This window comes from Equus caballus, chromosome 4 (assembly GCF_041296265.1).
Source record: "Equus caballus isolate H_3958 breed thoroughbred chromosome 4, TB-T2T, whole genome shotgun sequence".
In the NCBI taxonomy this organism is placed as follows: domain Eukaryota; kingdom Metazoa; phylum Chordata; class Mammalia; order Perissodactyla; family Equidae; genus Equus; species Equus caballus.
In genome coordinates, this window is record NC_091687.1 from 39,030,516 (window position 1) to 39,048,541 (window position 18,026).

An 18,026-nucleotide genomic window follows, 5' to 3' on the forward strand; every position below is an offset into this window, starting at 1 on the left:
CTCATTCAGCAGCCTTGTGGACTGCTTTCTCCCCTCACGTCAGTATTCTGTATCATATAGTTTTATTCAGGGAGAACTTTCTTCAGAATAAACTTAAGACATGAATCATTGGATTGAATACATTTTCATGGAACCAGTATCTATGCTGGCATGTATTTTTCCAACTCCTAACCATTACTCATTTATCATTTCTGCTAAAATGAATGAGTCTATTTAAAAAAGAATGCTAGCAAGAATGAGAATTTGAATTGATCAGCTACATAATGTCATCTGTCTGTCAACACTATTTACACAGTTTCTAATTAATTGGGTCATAAGACCAAGGGGGATTCAGTTAGGCACTGTCAAAAGTAGCAACTCTTTAAGAGCTGCTCAAATAAAAGGTGGTCAAAGTGACTTGCTGGTATAGTCACTGACAATGCAATGGAACATAACGAAAGATCACGGGGCAATCAGAAGAGCTTCTAGGTGATTGAAAGCTGAGCTCGTGGTGGCAGCCGTGGTTTCTGAGCCCACTCCCACTACTAAGTCCCTTAAAATTAAGATAACCATTTAGTATAGTATCCACACCAGGATACCTTTGAGAGTTAATAGTAATTCTGCCAGGACAATAGGCATAAAACAGGGATTTAACTGTGGCGTGGTCATCTTTCTCATAAAGCACCAGAGCACTAGTTTGCTAAATATTAGTAGTCAGAAGAGACAATGCGTCTGAGTTCTTAATTCACACCTAAGCACTGCTGGCTACAAACACCAATTCCTTACAGAAAACTTCTGTTGCATTGCTTAATAACGAATTATCTCCAAAAGCACAACTCTGTAATTAGATTATTATGGCATTATAGAGTGGCTGCCAAACTCCTGAATTTAGTGGTGACTTTGGAGTGCTGAAGGGAACTAGTTCTGTTCTTCTGTCAACAGCTTAACATGGTTATCATTTTTACATTCCATTTTGCTTATCAATGTATGTTTATGAGAGAAAGCAGGTATGTGTGTTTTCAATGGATGTGTTTGGTTATTTATTAGTGATAAATTAGCTGAATAATAATATATAAAATGAAGCATTGTATGTAGTCTTCACTACTAAATGTTTTAAAAACAAATAAATATTCCCTTATTTCTTATGAAAGTTGGCAAAGTAATTGGCTGCCCACATACTGGTTTTTGGAGGATTTTTATATAGCCAGTCACAGCGACTAAGTTTCATGATATTACGATAGCCCTTGGTATACTCAGCTGCCTCACTGGTTTGTGAGAATAGCAAGAGATGGTTAAATGTGAAATTCTTTAAGAAACATGAGACTTCACAAATGTTGAAAATGGTATTCTTATCAGCTCTTAGTATATCAATCAGCCAAGCTAAATATATTACATTTCTATTGGAGTATAGTATCCAAGGGTGCTATAGGATATATCAAAGAAATGGAAGCTGCTATATTTTGGTTTTAGGGAGATCAGCGTACCTCTATGTCTAGAGAATTTGAAAGAAATTTGTAGCAAGATGTTCTCGTCTTACTTTTGTGTGTGTGTATGAGTGTGAGTGTGTGAATGTGTGTTTAATTTGGAAACATATAAATTAGTGCTCGTAGTTTGGAGAACATTGGATGCATACTAGTGCCTTTTGTTTTAAGTCATGTATTTATTTATGTAGAAGTCAATTCTCTGATCAGGTAATTAGCAATGGTTTGCCGTGTAAAGAAGAGGCAATGTTGTAATAACAAACACAATGAAAGCCTAAATTAGGTTCTTTCTCTGACACTCCTTACCTCTGTGACCTTGGTTGACCAAATTCCTTAACTATCCTCATCTTCATTTTCCAAATCAGAAAACAATGTTAATAAAACCTATTTCAGGTATAACCAATAAGTAATAGCTGCCACAACAGTAATAATAGCAAAAATAGTAACCTCCTGCCTTGCCCAAACTCACCCTCTAATCCTATTTCCCAGAAGCAACTACTTTCAACCCTTTTAGTATCTACTTCCATATGTCTTAAATGATTGTTTCTATTTCTGTTTATTGATTTATTATTTTAGACGTTTATCTACTAAGTAGGTATTATGGTAGATGAGGATTTAACTTTCTTCCATCAACTTTCCCCAGCTCCACCTTCACCTCATTCTGCAGTGTAGAATCTACATCACATTTTGAAATATTAATATGTAAATATTATTCATGGTTAAGTGGTATTCATGATTATATATCCTTTCTTGTATAACCTTTTCTTTTCCTGGACTTTATAATTGTCTGTGGTTTTTATTAGTTCAATTGTCTTTGTTCCTATTGTTAATTATTTATAGGTGTAAATGACTTGTCAATTACGTAAAAAAGAAATATTTTCTGAATGCTCAAACATATCAGCAAATCTGTCAATATTGATATCTCCCTCCCTCAACCTTTTCTTTGAAACTTTCATCTCTCAGTTCTCTGATTTTTTGCCTTAGCACAGCTGAACATCTGTCACCTTGAGACTTCAATTTGCCCATCTCCTGTTGTTGTAGATCTTAAGCTGGTTATTTTCTGTTTCCCTCCAAATCTGTTCTCCACCCTCTTCTGCCCTGCCTTATGTTCTGGATAGCTGACCCCTAGGGAATACATCCTCCAAGCTGCCTTGGCTACTGGTTTCCTGTTGGGTTCAGGCAATGCACAAGTCGGGGAAGAGAGAGATTGAATATTCTTCCCTGCTTTAGCCCATATTTCTATATGGTTGACAACAGCTTCTGTGGGGAAGCCTCTCTTCCATGGCTCTAGCTGTCAGTGGGTTTCAATAATGCATAACCTTTTTAATTCTAGGGGGAATAATGGCCTTTAGTTCTAAGGCAGGTATTGGCTTCCTGCTGTTGCCAGATTCTCAGTGTTTCCACACATGTTATTGGTTCCCTTACGCCTCTGTAAGTAGTCACTTCATTAAAGTCTGTTCTGGGTTGGAATCATTTTCCTTTTGGACCCTTACTGATCACAGATTCCCCATTTCCTAGATTCTGTGTCTTCTTCCTTTAGCATCCTAAGAAAGAATGCATTTGAGATACTGTTCTCAAATTCTTAGTTTTCTAAAATTGTCTCTATTCTATTCCCACACATGATTGATAAAGTTTGGCTGAGGATATAATTAGGGGTTTTTTTCCCCTCAGAATTTTGAATGCATTGCTTAATTTCTTTAGAGCTTCTAGCATTGTTGCTGAGAAGTCTGATTCCATTCTGATTCACAGTTATTTGTGTGACCGTCATACTTTCTCTCTAGAAAATATTAGGCGCTTCTCGTTCTCCCTGGTATTTGGAAATTTCATGATAATGGGCTTTGGTTGTGTTTTTTCTACTGGTGCTGGATAAGTTCCTTTCCCTATAAAGACAAATATGTTTCAGTTCTTAGAATGGTTCTTGAATTTCTTTTTTTAAAAAATGATTTATTTCCTTCTATCTTCTCTGTCTTTGCTGTTTGGAAAATTTGTAATAATTTGGTGTTGAAGCTCCTATCTTAATCCTCTCTTTTTAAAACTTTTTTCTATGTTATTTTACAATTTTTTTTTACCATTCAAACCTACCATTCTTTTTAAAAAATTTCAGTTACCATATATATAACCCTCTGCTTTCTTTTTCTCTGGTTTCTATTGGACACTTTCCTCAAGTATGGGGGTGGGAGGAATCCTTGTCTGTCTGTTTACTTTTATGAGTGAGGCACTATGAATCTGTATGCTTTGGGGGCACTAAGTGACTGATCAGTTCATGATATATTGTTCAGACGAAAAGCTGGACTTTTCATTGGGAGATTCTCAGATGTTGGTATCTGAAGGCCTGTCCTTTGTTCTTCCTCAGAGGCTATTCCTGTAGCTGACATCCTCAAAGCAGGGTCAGAGAGGGGAGCTGAGGGTCACACAGACCAAGAAACATATTTTTTACTTAATTCTCCTTTTTTTCAGCTCTGTGCCTCACCCTGCTCTCATTTTTTTCCTTCAGTTTGAGTCCTTTTGGGTTTAATTTCTCTAGAGAATAAACACACAGTGTCTTCTTGGGGGTTGGGGTGGAAGATGGTTAGAGAAGAACTAGGAGTCAGTTGCTTTGTACAAACTTTCAGTCCTCCACCCTATTTCCAGTTGTCAAACTCACCTTCATACTTTCTAGAACCTGTGTCTCCAAGTCCTGAGCCTTTTCTGAGTTTGAGGTAAATACTCTGACTATAACTTGAAGTTGTAACTGCCTGTGGTCTGTCTAGATTGCCACATGTTCATCCACATCTTATGTAAAAAGGTTATCCCTCATCCACTTGTGTCTCCTCATCTTTTTATTTTATCTTTTTAAAAAATTTTATTTCTTAACTACACTTTGGTCACTTTGGGAAGGGAGGGGGAGTCTGTGCACATTTTACTGCATGTCCTACTCTTGTTGATAATTTATTATTTGTGGCTTTAACTATGGATGATTGACTGCTAAGATCCTTGCCCTCTAGAAGTTTGTGATTTCGTTGGACACAGATTTGAATATCAGGTGCTGATGAGTGGGAACCAATCAAACAACATAGTGCCTGCAGGAGCCTCTTGACTGCCAGCATCTTAATGTGGTAGAAATTTGTAATCCTTACCATTTAACTGTTAGTAAAATAATGACAATTTTATTTATGAAAACAACTTGAAAAGAAGGCATGTGCTTTTTGATGAGCTAGTGATGAAAGAGAATAGAATCTGATGTGATAGTTCTTAAAAAGATAAAAATTTTACATTAATTTTAAAAATTGAATGTAGAAAGTAGTCCTTTGGATCAATGACGTGTGAATCCAACATAAGCTTGCTATTAAAACAAGCAAAAACAATTAGTGAAACTCTTTCAATGAATGTTCTAGTTACTATAAAGATTCTAATCCAATGAAGGTAAAAACTTACGTGCCAGGAAAGATACGATTGAATGGAAATGTGATTGGAGAGAAACTAAAGAGCTTGTATAAACATCATTGTTTGATTATAGTTAGTAAAGGGATTTGAGTGTCTGCTTCATACTGTTCACTGAAGGATGCAAGGGGGGACTTCTTTGCTATTGTGACATTTGTGAATTAATTCCTCAAGACTACGTTATCTGAAGTGTACTTTTATTAAGGATCACATTTTCATTTACTGGCATTCTGTTATGTGAATTAGTATAACTTAAATGCACTAGTAGCTTTCATGATTTTAGATACTATATTATGTAATTGATAAACTTAGATTTTTGTGTGATTTTTTTTTCAGTTTTGCTCTTCAAATGTGGTGTCCTTAAATTCCTATTGTTAAAAGATGTCATTAGGGGGGAAAAAGGAAATAATACAATAACTGAAAAAGAATTAGAGTCAAACTTAACAACAACAAAAAAAACCTATCAGTGTCCAAGAAAGGGCCTGCTAAATTCCATTAAAAAATAAAACAAAACTTCATCATGGTCTGTGACAGACACTTAGTAATTACTAAGGACAGAACCTGTGCAGCTTCCTGTTTTCCTACACACGTGTGGGCTGTTCATCTTCTGCTCTGGCATTTTATAGTTCTCTGTATTTCCATATGAGACAGTAGATTCCAAGAATGAGATGCTTTACATAATTGCATTTTCTATAAAGCTTGGCAAGACTTTTATATTCTTTCTCATTGATAATTCAATGGTTCTTCCTTGATTGCTAGCTTTTACTGTGTTTGCTTCTGAAAACAGAGTATATTCATAGCTTAATGTACACTCAACAAGTTAAAAATCTTTTATTATATCAACTATATAAATTTTCATCTGTTTGTCATATTTAATCCTATCATGTTTAATATAAAAACTGTTTCAGAATTTTAGCAGCCCAGTGACATCAATTCATAATTTTGTTTTATTGTTTGGGCCATTTTATTCCCCCACCCTCCAAATCTGAAGGAGCTTGGTTATGTTCCCCATACTAGCTGGTTAGTGGTGGCACAGAAAAAATACACCTCTAGATTCCAAGGGCAGCCTCCTTCCTACAAAGATCTCCCTTACACAGTATGTGTATCTTTGTTCATTCATTCATTCAGCAAAACCTTAGAGAATGTCCAGAGGTTAAAGAGTGAAACAGACCTGGTCCCTGCCCTCGAGTATCTCCCACTAGCACTACTGCACTGCTCAGCTCCAGCGGTGTCTCTCACAATGTAGTCTATGTACAATGTCTAGTCTGCACAGCCACCTTCCCAGGCAAGTCTTTGAGAATATTCCAGGGAGCCCACAGACTTCACAAAAAAACAATGAGGATTTATAATGGAAAGTTTTTTGCCTTTCGATTTTCCACGTATAACCTAAGATATCAGATAGTTGTCAAATATTTTACTGTCAAATATCATCCATCCAGTCATATATCTTAATAGTGCCCGTTCCAGCATTCTTAACCATAGTCCATCAAAGTCCAGCTCTGTCATTTGATGACTGGACCTAAATATACCAACTTAACACTCTGTAAATTGAAGTTCAGAACTTTCCTGATAGGAGAGTAATTTACATGAAAATTTTAGCAGTGATTTCTCTTCATGATATGCCAGATATGGTTCCCCTAAAAAGATTGCTTGAATGTGTCATTTGCTGTGATCTTTAAGATTAATTATCCATGAGCATTTTTTTCCTGCTTGCCCACATTATTGCAGGAGGGCTTAATAGATTTGCCCGGAGAAATCTTATGACTTCCTTGTTCTGCATCAGCTGTCTTGGAAAGAGATATTAAAGATGTGCAGGGCTTATTAATTTGTTTTTCTTTCCCTGCCTGGTCACCGGCTGTTCCTTGGAGAAGTGCTTTCACTGGTAGCATTTTAAATGACTGATGAAATGGGATCCCTCTCTTCTTTTATTATTCCATAGTACAAGAAATAATATTTCTTTGCTATTCCATGCAATATTTTGAGTTTTACATTTTTTTCCTTATAGTAGTCCTCAGTAAGGGCCTTTTCTATTTGCATTTTTGTATTAATTTTGACTGATTTCTGGATATTCCTAGCCTGAATATTCCCAGTTATCTGTATGACCTGTGACTGCTATTTTAAGACTTTATCTCTGGGATCTTCATTATTTATAAGAGTCTGTTTTGAACTTTGAAGCATTTTTAAACATTGACAGCCATCTTATTTTCAGTACACTAGCAATGGTGATGGACTTCAGTTTTTAAGGATAGTTTTATTATTTTCTCTTCCCAAACCTTAATTTTTAAGACTCAGCTTAGGTTTTATCTTTATCCTTGTTAGCATTTGTGTCACTAGGAATGAGAACAAATTTGCCATCTCTATTTCTTCTTTTTCTTTTTTAAAAATTTTATTTTGGTAAAAATACTTAACGTGAGATCTATCCTCTTAAAAGATTTTCAGTGCACAATGTATTATTGTTGACTATAGGTGCAATGTTGTACAACAGATCTCTGGAGCTTATTCATCTCACTTAACTGAAACTTTATGCCAGTTGATTAATCAGATTAACCGTCACAATGTCCATTGCCCCTACCAGACTATAAGCTTTCCAAGGCCAGTGACTACTTCTTTCTTGTTCCCAGACATAGTCCCAGAACCTGGCATAGCGGTCCGTCATCAAGAAAATATTACATAAATATTTTTTGAACAAATGAGGCATGCCCCCAAGAGGCTTCTTCATTGACACTAAACTGCTGAGTTCCCTCTGAGCATCCGATTATGACCATGCTTATCTGAGTGTGAAATAACACTCATTCAGAGAGCTGCCTCTTAAATTTCAAGGTCCAAAGCAGATGACCACCCAGTCCCCTCCAGTAACAGTGATTTCAATTGAAGAAGCAGAAGCTAAAAATATAATAAAGGCATTCAGAGATGCGGGTGAATCTGAAGTAATCCAATAGAAATATAATGTGAACCATGTGGGTGTTTTCAATTTTCTAGTATCCACAATTAAAAAAAAAAGCAGCGTTAAGTTAATTTTAATAATCTATTTTATGTTATTATAAATTTAAATTATAATTTTTAAATATATTTCAGCTAGTATATTCAAAGTATCATTTCAACATACAATCTATACAAAAATTATTAATGAGATAGTTTACCTTCTTCTATTTCTTCTTTTTTAACCTGACCAGACTGACCAAATAAAGACACATTGTTCTGCTTGGGGAGGCAGCATGGCATGAAGAAGGGATCACTGGCCCAGGATTCAGAGTCACAGTTCCAGATTCTGGGACTGAAATCAAGACATTTACACATGGAATAGTTTCCTTGCATGTCAAAATCAAAACATTGTCTTAATCATTCTATCTCTAAATTTGAGATTTAGATCTCTATCTCTAAATTTTAGCATTCGAGTAAATCGTACTGCTGAACCAGAGGTTTCCATGGAGACTACTGGAATTCCTTCAGAGTGACTTAGAAATGAAGTTAGGGTTTAGATATTTTGGTGAAATTATTGAACTCATGTTTTTTAGTGTTTAATTTTATATGACAGTATTATTCTAAATCAAGTTCCTTTTCCTTCTTCAGTTTCTTGTTTGTACTCTTCAGACTAGTTTATGCAAATCATTCATTCATTCTGAAGGTATTTATTGAATACCTGTTTTGTACCAGGCACTGAGTCAGGTCTTGGGGCTTATAGAGATGAGAAAGATCCATCCATGCCTTCCTTCAAGGTCAAAGGGAAAGACAATGTGATAAGCTATAACACAGGTGTACAAGTTAGTACAGTGGCGGCTCAGAGGTGAAGGTGATCAATTTATCTTTGGTGGGTGGTTGAGAGGAGGTGGAAGGTCGGGGAAGCTGTCAGGAAGTAGTAATTACTTGACTTGTTAAAGTCATCTTTCAAAATTGAAAAAGCTGGAGTTGAAGGACACGTAAGCCATGCCATGGGGAAAAGTATCCAACAAGAGGTGAAACAGCTGATATTTGTGGGTAGGGAAGAAGAACAGGGTTTATGAAGCAGGTAATGAAAAAGGAAGGAGTGGAGAGTGGGAGGAAGTGGCTAGAGACCGGATGGAGGAATATTTAGGAATAGTTAGGATATGGGAACTTGGTAACCGAATGGGAGGACTAAGGGAGGGACAAGGGTTTCAGATGATTCCTGGGTTTCTGGTTCAGGTTCCTGGACCAGAAAGCAAAAATACAGCTTTGCTATGTGCATAAAAAAAATATACACACACACACACACACACAAATACATATGTACTAAAATATATGAATACTGAAATACATATAATCTGTACTTTTGTTTAATTTTTATTCTGATACACTTTATTTGTAAGTACAATTTATTAGAGATATAATTTTGTTTCATAGTTTGAAAAATAAATTTTAAAGTTTCCGCTATATAAAAAGTCTATTGTTTTGCATTGAATGTTTTCTGAGATGGGCTTTTACCTACAATGTAGGGTTTGGTTTGGTTTTGTTTTCATTCCTTGAGATCTAAGTACTCTGCAGAAGTATTTGACTAAGATATATTGTGCCTATCTGTGCCTAATGAAGCGCTAACCACACGGTAAATGATGAGTGACAGTTTAATCAATTCAATTCCTTCAGTAGTCACCAAGGGCATGTGGAATGTAGTATTTAAATCTTTCACTTTTCAAATACTGCAAATGCCAACATGAAAAGATGACATCTGTTATGTGTAATAAATTTTCTTACAAATTGTAGCAAAAGAATTTTTTTTTAAATTTTGATCTTTTAGAAGCTAACCTCTTAGGGAACAAAACTCTTTAGTCTATTTTACAAATATAGTCATGCATAGTTTAATGACTGGGACATGTTCTGAGAAATGTGTTGTTAGTCAATTTCGTCATTGTACAAACATCATAGAGTGCACTTACGCAAACCCAGGTGGTATAGCCTACTACACACCTAGGCTATTACGGTACTCATCTTGTGGGACTACCATCGTATACATGGTCCATCGTTGACCAAAATGTCATTATGCAGCACATGACTGTATATACATTCCAACAGAGAAAAGTGAGATAAATAAATGGCCACCTTGTTGCATCAAATCTCACTAGCTTTAATTGCATAATGGTGTATTTCAGTGAACCATGGCTAAATAAAATTACCTATTAGGTTAATAAATGTGGAACCTTTCTGAGTTAGTATTGCATCTCTGTGTGTTAAATTCAGATTGTGTTTAGTATTTAATTTAACTTATTTCACTAGTCTACTGTTTCTTTGTTGTTTCCTTGGCTGGAGCCTGAATACATATTCAGAGAATTAACCTGAGTTATGAGATTATGAAATTCCCTTCAAGAGAGAATTACCTAGATTCCTTTAGATTCTTGCTCTTCAGTTTCTGGTCTTACGACCAGCAGTGTCAGCATTGCTTAGAAGCTTGTTAGAAATGCAAGATCTCAGGCCTCAACCCAGACCTGGTCAATCAGAATCCTCATCCTAACAAAGCCCCACATGATTGACGTACACATTAAAGGGTGAGAAGCACTGCTTCAGATGCTTTGTTTTCAGTGGACATATAGGCTTTGGGGAAATTTCTGGTGCAGGCATAATGTTGAATGAGAGAAAGGCCAAACTTGCAGTGAGTTATGGTTCTCTTTATCTGCTGTTCTCTTGTCAGACGCAGCTTGACACTGTCTTTGTCTACTGCCCTCTTTCCAAATGTTTTGACAATACAGATGGTTCTGAATGGCTGTAAGTGATTCTCTGAACTTGAGTAGAGGCCTCATAACTTTCAGTTCAGGAAGTCTATATGAGAAGGGGCAGGTCTCCCCTCATGGTGATAGCATGAGCTGGGTGAGTCACCGTCCTCTCTGCACATCCTCAAATGCACAGGCTGTGCTGTGTCATGGTCCCTCCCAGGCTCTGTGGTTAAGCATTGCCACTTGAGAGTGAAACTGTCACTCTCTGCTTAAAGCTCTCTATCCTAAGGAATCTGTAGCCTTTGCTAATAAATGGATGAAATTGGAAGCTAAAATCTAGGAGAATTTTTGAGATTTCAATTGGACCATATTTTAAACTATTAAAGTCTTTCTACATTGTCTACTGAGATTGAACCAAACTCTTGCCCTGAGAATTAGGAAAGAAGGAGAACAATGTTTTATTTTTTTAATTTTTGAAATTTTTTATTTTTATTGAGGTACTTAAGGGTATTAAGCTAAGCAAACTAAGTCAGATGGAGAAAGACAAATACCATGTGATTTCACTCAAATGTGGAAGATAAACAAATAAACACATAAATACAGAAAACAGAATGTTTTATTTTTTGATGACCAAAATAAGATTAGTGTCAAGTAGATAAATAATAACCTCTAAGTCCTGTTTTATACTTCTTCATGTGTGATAATTGTTTACTGTTTAATATCTTGTATCGTTAATATCTTTATGAGACAATTGAGTACACTCCAATTAAAATGTCATGTGTCAAGTGCAGATATTATCTGAGTATGGGAGTTGATGGATCTCATTAAACCCTATTTTAGTTGAAAGAGATAAAGTTATCCTGTACCCTAACATCCCAACAGGACTTTAATAAACAGGCACATTACAATGCATCTTCGCTAGTGACCGTAGTGACCAGCTGTGATCACTACCTATTTCATTCAGATCTGAGAGGGTTGCTATGTTGCCATAATCCCTTTGACTCATTTGAACTATATCTTTAAAAGTGAAAGACCAATCCTTGTTCTGAGAAAGATGATAGTGGCTAATACATTTACAAGTAAGTAAATAAATTACACTTGTAGGAAGTAACATGGGAAGCATGGGGTTAGGGGACCTAACTCAATTTGAGAGATCAGGAAGCCCTCCCAGAGAAGTGACATTGAACTTGCTGTTCCCTCTGCTGATGGAGAAAAGTTCTTGCCCCTTCCTTGGGAATTTTGTTTTTTCTCTGCATTCCACACTCCCCCCATTGCCCCAAATTTAATAGTTTAGATAAATTTTTTCATCTTGAATTGCTTTGCCATAGAATCTGTATATCGGTTTTCAAATACCTTCATATCAAACTCAATTAATTTTGAATTAGTTTGCTGCCTAAGTTATTTAAGGTTGAACCTCAACTGACATTTCACATTCTAGCCTACAGTTCTAGTGGCTCATGTTGCTTCCAAGAAAAAGTTCTTCAAAATACACAGAGATTCTTTTCTTCTCATATAGGGGAAACACAAAATGCCCTGGCTCTTCTACTTAAAATGATTAATTCTATATATAGTCCCAAGGAGATGCTGTCCTTCCTCATTTTGCCTTTTTTCAAAATAAACTTTAAATTTTAGAATAGTTTTAGATTTATAGAAAACTTGCAAAGGCAGTAGAGAGTTCCTATATACTTCTTACCTGGTTTCCCCTATTGTTAACATCTGACATTTGTCACAACTAAGGAACCCACAGTGTTACATTACTATTAACCAAAGAACTTTATTTTGATTTTACTAGTTTTTCTCTAATTTCCTTTTTCTGTTTTAGGATCCCATCCAGGATACCACATTACTTGTATTGTCATGTGTCCTTAGCCTCCTCTGCGTTATGATAGTTTCTCAGACTTTCCTTGTTTTTCATGACCTTGACAGTTTTGAGGAGTACTAGTCAGGCATTTTCTAGAATGTCCCTCAATTTGGATTCGTCTAATGTTTTGGGGAGGAAGACTGCAGAGGTGAAGTGACTTTCTCATCACATGATATCAAGAATACATGCTGTCAACATGACTTATCACTGATGATGTTAGCCTTGATCAAACAGTGTAGGTACTCTTTTCCAGTTTTCTCCATTGTACTCACTGTCCACCCCCAACCCCCACCTCCATACGCTACTCTTCAGAAACAAATCACTAAGCTCCCCTGACACTTGGTAGTGGAGTGGGGGAAGGGGAGGGAGGGTTGCATTCCTTTGATTCATTCATTCAACAAATATTTCTGAGCCCTTACTATGTACCTGACTCTCTGCTGTGCCCTGGGGACAAGATGATGACCAAAGCCTTGTCCCTGATCTTAGTAGGTCTTCTATCTAGAGGAGACACACCTCAAAAAAGAAGAGAGAAGTTAACATCCTTTGAGTGTTATGAAGGGAACAAACTAGGGAAATGAGGGTGAGATGGGACCTGAACAGTAAAGAGGAACCTGCCTTTACATATGGTGGCTGGGATAGACATTTCTAATTAGAGCTGTGTGAGCTGACCCCTGAATAACAAGAAGCAATTTTCCACCCACAGAGTGAGGGAAATGCATTCTGGGCAGATGGAACAACAACTCATGCACAGATCCTGAAGTGAGAAGAGCATGACATGTTTTAGGAACAGACAGCAGAGCAGCATGACTGGAGCTGAGGAAATCCCAGCTCTCTCCAGAGGCGTGACGTGAAACTGCAGAGTGTGGGGACCTTTATTCCATCCTTGGTTTTAAGGAGGAAAAAGGCTCAAGATATAATTTTTTTTAATTTTTTAATTTTTTATTGAGTTAATGATAGGTTACAATCTTGTGAAATTTCAGTTGTACGTTAATCTTTGCCATTCGTGTTGTAGACACACCACTTCACCCTTTGTGCCCACCCCCCACCCACCTTTCCCCTGGTATCCACTAATCTGTTCTCTTAGTCCACATTTTTAAATTCCTCATATGAGTGGAGTCATACACAGATTATGCTTCTCTAGCTGGCTTATTTCACTTAACATAATTCCCTCAAGGTCCATCCATGTTATTGCAAATGGAATGATTTTGTTCTGTTTTGCAGCTGAGTAGTATTCCATTGTATATATGTACCACATCTTCTTTATCCATTCGTCTGTTGATGGGCACTTAGGTTGCTTCCATGTCTTGGCTATTGTAAATAATGCTGCAATGAACATTGGGGTACATAGGACTTTTGGGATTGCTGACTTCAAGCTCTTTGGATAAATACCCAGTAGTGGGATGGCTGGATCGTATGGTAGTTCTATTTTTAATTTTTTGAGGAATCTCCATACTGTTTTCCATAGTGGCTGCACCAGTTTGCATTCCCAACAGCAGTGTATGAGGGTTCCTTTTTCTCCACAACCTCTCCAACATTTGTTATTATTAGTTTTAGATATTTTTGTCATTCTAATGGGTGTAAGGTGATATCTTAGTGTAGTTTTGATTTGCATTTCCCTGATGATCAGCGATGATGAGCATCTTTTCATGTGCCTATTGGCCATCCGTATATCTTCTTTGGAGAAATGTCTGTTCATGTCTCCAGCGCATTTTTTGATTGGGTTATTTGATTTTTTGTTGTTGAGTTGTGAAAGTTCTTTATATATTATGGATATTAAGCCTTTGTCAGATATATGACATGCAAATATTTTTTCCCAGTTAGTGGGTTGTTTTTTTGTTTCAATCCTGTTTTCATTTGCCTTGAAGAAGCTCTTTAGTCTGATGAAGTCCCATTTGTTTATTCTTTCTATTGTTTCCCTTCTCTGAGAAGACATGGTGTCCGAAAAGATCCTTTTAGTACTGATGTCAAAGAGTGTACTGCCTACGTTTTCTTCTAGAAGCCTTATGGTTTCAGGTCTCACCTTTAGGTCTTTGATCCATTTTGAGTTTATTTTGGTGAATGGTGACAAAGAATGGTCAATTTTCATTCTTTTACATGTGGCTTTCCAGTTTTCCCCACACCATTTGTTGAAAAGACTTTCTTTTCTCCATTGTATGCCCTCAGCTCCTTTGTCAAAGATAAGCTGTCCATAGATGTGTGGTTTTATTTCTGGGCTTTCAATTTTGTTCCATTCATCTGTGCACCTGTTTTTGTACCAGTACCATGCTGTTTTGATTACTGTAGGTTTGTAGTATGTTTTGAAGACAGGGATTGTGATGTCTCCCATTTTGTTCTTTTTTCTCAGGATTGCTTTAGAAATTCGGGGTCTTTTGTTGCCCCATATGAATTTTAGGATTCTTTGTTCTAATTCTGTAAAGAATGTCATTGGGATTCTGATTGGAATGGCGTTGAATCTGTAGATTGCTTTAGGTAGAACGGACATTTTAACTATGTTTATTCTTCCAATCCATGTACATGGAATGTCTTTCCATCTCCTTATGTCGTCATCCAATTCTCTCAGAAAGGCCTTGTAATTTTCATTATCTAGGTCCTTCACTTCCTTAGTTAAATTTACCCCAAGGTATTTTATTCTTTTTGTTGCAATTGTGAATGGTATTGTGTTCTTGAGTTCTTTTTCTGTTAGTCCGTTATTAGAATATAGAAATGCTACTGATTTGTGCAAATTGATTTTATACCCTGCAACTTTGCTGTAGTTGTTGATTACTTCTAAGAGTTTTCCAATGGATTCTTTGGGGTTTTCTATATATACGATCATGTCATCTGCAAACAGCGAGAGTTTCACTTCTTCCCTCCCTATTTGGATTCCTTTTATTCCTTTTTCTTGCCTGATTGCTCTGGCCAGGACCTCCAGTACTATGTTGAATAAGAGTGGTGATAGAGGGCATCCTTGACTCGTTCCTGTTTTCAGGGGGATGGCATTCAGTTTTTGCCCATTGAGTATGATGTTGGCTATGGGTTTGTCGTATATGGCCTTTATTATGTTGAGGTAGTTTCCTTCTATGCCCATTTTGTTCAGAGTTTTTATCATAAATGGCTGTTGGATCTTGTCAAATGCCTTCTCTGCATCTATTGAGATGATCATGTGTTTTTTGGGGTTTTTTTTCTCATTAAACTTTGTTTTAATGGGTCTCAAAATTCTGTGACAGATTTTTGGTCAAATTGTTTCCATTAAAATGTACTGATTTTAAAAACTAATAACTTAAAACTGCCACACAAAAAACCAAATGGTCCACAAAACATTCTCCTTTCCTTCTGAAGGTTTTACGATGCATTGTTATCATTAACCAGTCTTTTACTATTAAACTTAAATGGCCAATTGAGACAAACAGTTCTGAGATCGTTCCACCACTGATTAAGACTGGGGTGGCAGGTATTGGGGATACTATTCATTTAGCCTTCTGAGCCTTCTGGGCAGACTTGGTGACCTTGCCAGCTCCAGCTGCCTTCTTGTCCACTGCTTTGATGACACCCTTAGCAACCGTCTGTCTCATGTCACGAACAGCAAAACGGCCCAGAGGAGGATAGTCTGAGAAGCTCTCAACACACGTGGGCTTGCCAGGAACCATATCAACGATGGCAGCATCACCAGATTTCAAGAATTTGGGGCCATCTTCCAGCTTCTTTCCAGAACGACGATCAATCTTCTCCTTCAGCTCAGCAAACTTGCAAGCAATGTGAGCTGTGTGACAATCCAGCACAGGTGCATACCCAGCACTGATTTGGCCTGGATGGTTCAGGATAATCACCTGAGCTGTGAAGCCAGCTGCTTCCATTGGTGGATCATTGTTGCTGTCACCAGCCACATTGCCACGGCGAACATCTTTGACGGACACGTTCTTGACATTGAAGCCCACGTTGTCCCCAGGAAGAGCTTCGCTTAAAGCTTCATGATGCATTTCAACAGACTTTACTTCAGTTGTAACATTGACTGGAGCAAAGGTGACCACCATGCCAGGTTTCAAAACACCAGTCTCCACTTGGCCCACAGGGACAGTACCGATACCACCAATTTTGTAGACGTCCTGGAGGGGCAGACACAAGGGCTTATCAGTTGGACGAGTTGGTGGCAGGATGCAATTCAGAGCTTCAAGCAGCGTAGTTCCACTGGCATTGCCATCTTTACGGGTGACTTTCTATCCCTTGAACCAAGGCATATTAGCACTTGGCTCCAGCATCTTGTCACCATTCCAACCAGAAATTGGCACAAATGCAACTGTGTCTGGGTTGTAGCCAATTTTCTTAATGTAGGTGCTGACTTCCTTAACGATTTCCTCATATCTCTTCTGGCTGTAGGGTGGCTCAGTGGAATCCATTTTGTTAACACCAACAATTAGTTGTTTCACACCCAGTGTGTAAGCCAGAAGGGCATGCTCACAGGTCTTCCCATTCTTGGAGATACCTGCTTTAAATTCACCAACACCAGCAGCGACAATCAGGACAGCACAGTCAGCCTGAGACGTGCCTGTAATCATGTTTTTGATGAAGTCTCTGTGTCCGGGGGCATCAATGATGGTCACATAATACTTGCTGGTCTCGAATTTCCAAAGGGAGATATCAATGGTGATACCACGCTCACGTTCAGCTTTCAGTTTATCCAAGACCCAGGCATACTTGAAGGAGCCCTTTCCCATCTCAGCAGCCTCCTTCTCGAATTTCTCAATGGTTCTTTTGTCGATCCCACCGCACTTGTAGATCAGGTGGCCAGTCGTGGTGGACTTGCCCGAATCAACGTGTCCAATGACAACGATGTTGACATGGGTCTTTTCCTTCCCCATTTTGGCTTAGACTTTGCGGTGGTTTTCACGACACCTGTGTTCTGGCGGCAAACCTGTTGCGAAAAGCGATCATGTGGTTTTTATTCCTCAGTTTGTTGATGTGGTGTATCACGTTGATTGATTTGCGGATGTTGAACCATCCCTGTGTCCCTGGTATGAATCTCACCTGATCATGATGTATGATCCTTTTGATGAATTGCTGAATTCTGGTTGCCAAAATTTTTTTAGAATTTTTGCATCTATGTTCATCAGTGATATTGGCCTGTAGTTCTCTTTTTTCGTTGTGTCCCTGTCAGGTTTTGGTATCAGCATGATGTTGGCCTCATAAAATGTGTTAGGAAATGTTCCATCTTCCCTGATTTTTTGGAATAGCTTCAAAAGGATAGGTATTAAATCCTCTCTGAAAGTTTGGTAGAATTCCCCAGGAAAGCCATCTGGTCCTGGGGTTTTATTCTTTGCGATGTTTTTGATTGCTGTTTCAATCTCTTTCCATGTGATTGGTCTGTTCAAATTGTCTGCCTCTTCTTGAGTGAGCTTTGGGAGATTGTAGGAGTCCAAGAATTTATCCATTTCCTCTAGGTTATCCATTCTGTTGGCATATAGTTTTTTGTAGTATTCTCTTATAATCCGTTGTATTTCTGCAGAGTCTGTTGTTATTTCTCCTCTTTCATTTCTGATTTTGTTTATTTGAGCTTTCTCCCTTTTCTTCTTTGTAAGTCTGGCTAGGGGTTTGGCAATTTTATCTTCTCAAAAAACCAGCTCTTTATTTCATTGATCCTTTCTACTGCCT

The 18,026-nt window shown here is 37.6% G+C and overlaps 1 protein-coding gene and 1 pseudogene across 6 annotated transcripts in view; one reads left to right on the top strand and one right to left on the bottom strand.

Annotated features, from left to right (window-relative positions):
- CDK14 (cyclin dependent kinase 14) overlaps positions 1–18,026 on the top strand; it is a 549,770-nt gene that overhangs the window by 327,198 nt on the left and 204,546 nt on the right. The window lies entirely within an intron of this gene.
- Positions 15,783–17,251, bottom strand: LOC100050846 (elongation factor 1-alpha 1 pseudogene; annotated as a pseudogene).